The sequence below is a fragment of the Mandrillus leucophaeus genome, unplaced genomic scaffold (assembly GCF_000951045.1).
Source record: "Mandrillus leucophaeus isolate KB7577 unplaced genomic scaffold, Mleu.le_1.0 Scaffold688, whole genome shotgun sequence".
In the NCBI taxonomy this organism is placed as follows: Eukaryota; Metazoa; Chordata; class Mammalia; order Primates; family Cercopithecidae; genus Mandrillus; species Mandrillus leucophaeus.
In genome coordinates, this window is record NW_012107452.1 from 597,899 (window position 1) to 603,487 (window position 5,589).

At 39.9% G+C, this 5,589-nt stretch overlaps 1 pseudogene; it reads left to right on the forward strand.

Annotated features, from left to right (window-relative positions):
• Window positions 1-3,805: 3,805 nt before the first annotated feature.
• On the forward strand, window positions 3,806-4,382 carry LOC105555480 (annotated as a pseudogene).
• Window positions 4,383-5,589: the final 1,207 nt, after the last annotated feature.

A 5,589-nucleotide genomic window follows, 5' to 3' on the forward strand; every position in this document is an offset into this window, starting at 1 on the left:
AAAAAAAAAAAACTAGTCAGGCATGGTGGCATGCACCTGTAGTCGCAGCTATTCAGGAGGCTGAGGCATGAAAATTGCTTGAACTCGTGAGGTGGAGGGAGGTTGCAGTAAGCTGAGACTGTGCCACTGCACTCCAGCCTGGGTGACAGAGCGAGACTCCATCTCAAAAAAAAAAAAAAAAAAAAAAAAAGAACTGACACTGTTATAGTTTGCCAAGAGGTTCTGGTTTGATGGTATTATTTATTTGTCTTATGAGTTTTGTTAGTCTACTTCCTCTGGATCACAGTACTTGCAGACCACAGAAATTTCTGCTGTTCAGAAACTGTCATAAAGCAGCATTGATGTTTACTTCCTGCCCATCAATACTTCTCCTGTCAATCTTAAAAGAGCCAGTAATTATACTGACTAGTGTGTTAGTGATTCAAAAGAAACAAATATGGCTTCATTTTAGTTCTTCTGTTTTCTCTTTTGAAGTTGTAGTCAACATACCAGTACTTTTTTATTAACACTATAATTCTCATTACATTATTTTATCAATTTTCAAAGTAACATAAGTAATAGGGCATATAAGAAAAAATTCAGCCTTCTTAAGGCAGAAGAATAAAAGTGGCTAAGATTTATTGGGTGCTGATTAAATCCTAGGAACTGTTCTAAGTCATTTATGTGTTAACACTCTTCCTTGGGGGATGACATCAGCAATATGGCACAATAGGAAGCTCCAAACCATTCTTCTCCCCTACAGCCAATGATTCAACAACAACACATGGACCAGATCCCTTTGTGAGAAATCCAGAAACTAGATCAGAGGCTCCTGCACCCTGGGGAACATGAAACCAGTCACACTGACCAACAGGAAAATTTGTGGCAATCACTCAACAGAGCCCATATCCCCAGCATAGCCCAGAGTGATCATGAGGTAATTCTCAACTCCGAGCATCTTCCTGGGGAAGGAAAGAGAAGACTGGAACATAGGCCTAATATTCAGACATTTTGTGGGGCTACCCAAGGGACTGGTTTCTGTCTTTCAAGAATATGAGCATGGACAAGAAACAGCACCAAGTTGGGAGCCACTAAGCACAAAGGTGATGGTAAGAATTATAACAAACTCACTTGCCATTCTCCCCTACCCCCAGTTCAGCACAGCACAAGTGGGAGAAAACTCCTAATCCTGACTTCCTGCTGGGGAGGAAAAGAGTTGCCGTCTCTATCCCACATTTCCAGCTTTTCAGAGGGCTGCCTGCGGGCCTGGCTTCTGTTCCATCTATTTTGGGTACTTGTGGGATGCAGGATATTTTCGATGTTTGGGAATCACTAAGAACAAAAAACAGCTGAGTAGCTTAGTGCTACTCCAAGGACCTGTGGTGCAGAAGACAGAGGCTGATGCAACTTGGTAGTTTCTCCCTCAGGGGGAAAGGAGGGAGTGGAACATGTGTCCAATGTTCCAGCTTCTCCAGTATCTGCCTGAGAAATGAATTTCTGCCTAACCTGACTCAGAATGCTACTGGGACCCTGACAGGGTGCCACTGAGAATAAAACCTGGGTGACCAACGACAGCTCCAGAGAACCTGCAGTACTCCAGATGAACACCAGAGGGAGGAAGAGATAATGAGCTTCAGAAAAAAGAAAACTGGTAATTAAGAATTTACACGCACAAGTCCAGAGAAGACACATCACCAAAAAATCTTTGAGAGGTCACCAGAATCACTAGCCAGTCTGATTTGTGAAGGTCCCCATATGAAGCCAGTAAATACTAGGGGAGGTAGCTGTTTTTTCAAATGTGTGCATCCAAACACAAAGTAACAAGGCATCTAAAGACACAGGAAAACACGGCCTAACCAAAGGAATAAAATAAATCTCTAGAAACCAACTTTAATGAAACACAGGTGTATGAATTATCAAAGAATTCAAAATGATCTTCATAAGGATGCCCCATGAGCTCAGGAAAACAGCAAAGAGATAGAAAATACTACAAAGTACCAAACATAAAAATTTGGAGCTGAAGAATAAAATAACTGACTTTAAAAATTCACTAGAGTGATTTGAAGCAGAAGAAAGAATCAGTGAACTCAAAGACAAGTCATTTAAAATTATCCTAACAGAGGAACAAAAAGAAAAATGAAGAGGGAAGAAAGCCAAGGACTATGGCACACTAGCAAGCACATCAATATATATACATTATGGGGTCTCACAAGGAAAACAGAGAAAGAAAGAAGTACAAGAAATAATGGCCCAAAACTTCCCAAATGTGAGAAAGAAAATGGATATAGAGATTCACAAAGCCCAACAGTGTCCGTCATGGATGAACCCAAAGGTCACACTGAGACACATTATAATCAAACTGTCAAAAGTCAAAGACAAAGAGAAAATTTTGAAGGCAGCAAGAGATACTTGAGCTCCCATGTTCATTGTGGCATTATTCACAGTAAGCAAGAGATGGAAACAATCTAATTGTCCATTGACAATTGATGCATGGATAAAGAAAAGATGGTATAAATATATAATGGAATAGTATTTAGCCTCTTAGAAAGAAGAAAATACTGTCATATGGTACAGTATGGATAAACCTTGAGGATGTTATCCTAAGTGAAATAAGCCAGTCATAGAAGGACAAATACAAATGATTCTACTTACATGAGGTATTTAAAACAGTGAAACTCATAGAAGCAAAAATTAGAATGGTGATTGCCAGAGGCTGAGGGGAAGAGCAAATAGGGAATTGCCATACTATGAGTATGAGTTTCAGCATGCAAAAATGAAAAACATTCTAGAGATCTGCTGTACAATATCCATACAGTTAAACGTATTGTACTATATACAACTGAAAATTTGTCAATTGAGATTTTATGTTTTTTACTGCAATTTTAAAAAATTCATCCACAAAAGAATTTTATGAGGTAAACAGTATAATTTTTCCCACTTTGCAGATGGTTAAGCTAAAGCAGAAAGAGTTCAATTCAGTTGCCCAAGGTCATATAGCTACTTAGCGGTACCCAGGATTTTAACCCAGATTTCAATCCAGAGCCTACATCTTAACACCTTGGTCATTGCCTCTCTGGACTGCTAAAGAATTGTGGCAACCAAGTACCTGATTCATCACACCTGTGAGCACTGAGCTCTCCCAGCAATGAACCAAGCACTAAGGCTTGTGAATCACCACTCTGTGACCAAGCCTGTGCTAAGGACCATGAGGCATACAAAAAAGAGTTTAACTCCCATCCCTTCCCCCTTCGGACTTACAGTGTATACATAGTAGTATACAAATTAGCTAAACATTGAAATCACCTGGGGAGGTTTTGGTTTCTTTCTTTGTTTTGAGATGGAGTCTCACTCTATCGTGCAGACTGGAGTGCAGTGGCATGATCTTGGCTCACTGCAAGCTCCGCCTCCCGGGTTCATGCCATTCTCCTGCCTCAGCCTCCCGAGTAGCTGGGACTACAGGCACCTGCCACCATACCTGGCTAAGTTTTTGTACTTTTAGTAGAGATGGGGTTTCACCATGTTAGCCAGGATGGTCTCGATCTCCTGACTTCATGATCCACCCGCCTCAGCCTCCCAAAGTGCCTAGGGATTTTTTTTTTTTTTTTTAATATGCAAGTGGGTGAGTCTTACCTTCAGAGACTACGATTTGATTGATTTGGACCATAGTCTGGAAATACGCATTTTTGCAAGCTGCCCAGATGAGTCTAACACACATCCACTGAGTTGAACCATTGATGTAGAGCAATTATTAACCCAAGGGGAAAAGTTATTCCAAACATTTTTATAAATAATCTAACAGGTAAGGATTCTGGAAGAAGAGTATGGGATGAACATAGAGAAGCAACAAAAAGCAAGGAATTATGCAACCATAAAGTGAATGCTTGGTCTCAGAGATCAGAGGCTTTAAAAAAGGATAGATTAAAACTTAAAAAGAAAGGAAAGAAAGATACCAGCACGCTGAAGAAAAGAGAAGTTCCCAACCCTCTTCTTGCTTATTCTTACAATATAATACACAGCTGGGCCCACCATAGCACATCCTAACTGATACCAACTTTATCAACTTTTCCATTAATGCCAAACTAGATTTAGCACAGTTAATGATGAATTGTCTATACCAAGTGTATCCGTTGTATAACTGACTGTGTAATGGCTAAAATTGGGAAATGGGGCAGGAGTATTGGGTGGCTCTAAGGATCATCAAGGATTCAAGATTACCTTGCACACACACACAAAGGAACCTATGCAGATGACAGCTTAGTACAGAGAGTAACCCCAAACGACTGTGTTACATTGTGGCCACAGTTGACCAAGACCTTAAACAAGGAATCTAGAAGATTTCTAAACATAGATATAACATCAAGTAGATGCCAAATGATTATGGAGCCCCTTTTCTAAGTTTCTAAGAGTTTCTAACTCTTAGAAAATGAGGTTCTTCTGCCTTCCTGTGACCAACTTTCTCTGTTGCCAGTTAATGCTGGAGCATGAATTATTAATCAATTTGCTCTATTCATCAATTTGCTCTATTATGAGCTGGTATGATTAAATACACTCACTTATTTATGCTGTTTTGAAAAAAAAAATTAACAGGTGAAATAGATTTGAGAGTGACGGAGTTGCCAGAGAAAGCTACAAAGGAACTCTTAAGTTGGCACTGATGCTGAATGAAGTTTGAGTAGGAGGAGAAGACAGAGAACAGAGAAGGGAACGAAGGGTGGAATTAGCTTGGTCTTGGGTGGGGGCAGCAGGGAGACAAAGCATATGCCTTTCTTCTTGAGCACAGAAGGTCCTGGGAATTAGGCTGCAGCAAGCATTGCCAGTCCCATCTGGCCCACAGCTGCTTCTGGTAATCATCCAGGTTTATCTCCTGCCAGTCCAACAGAATTCCTGATGAGTAGTTGAGCTCAATAGCTCAGTTCCACTTCAAGCTCTGAATCTGGGATATGCCAATGAACAGCATCTGAACTCCAAGAGAACCATGGAACTCATTTAGTGCCCATCCACCCTCCATAACATCTGCATCATATCTGCTAGGAAAGTTTTAGAAGAAATTAATATATTTGTATTCCAAAAACCAAAATAGATTTCTTAGAAGTATCATGCCAGGTATATTCCAATTATTTCTCATCCCAGGTACCAAGCATCCCTGTTTCTTTGGCAGTTCCAACACTCACCACCCAGTGGTGGACCACGAACTGGGACCCAAAAATCATTCCCAGCCAGCTTCTAGACTCAGTTTTGCGAAACAAGTTGATCCCTGGGTTTTCAACCACAAAACATATGTTAAAACTTTTATTTTATTCCCTGGAACATATTACCAAGTGAAATGAAGCAATGCATGTAGTATTTCTAAGGGATAGGTCATTTTAAAAACATTGCAAATAGTTTATAAAAAAGGATTAAACTTGCACCCTACTAAGTAATAAAAGTTACCACCTACACCACTTCCAGTATTACTAAACTTACATGAATACAAACATCTTCCTAGAGTAGATGCACTCACTATTACTCACTGAAGCTGATTTATAATAAAATAAAACATAAGGGAAAGAACACAGAAAGAGTCCTGAGTACTATTTTTTGGTCCTGCTACAAACTGCTTATACTAATTAC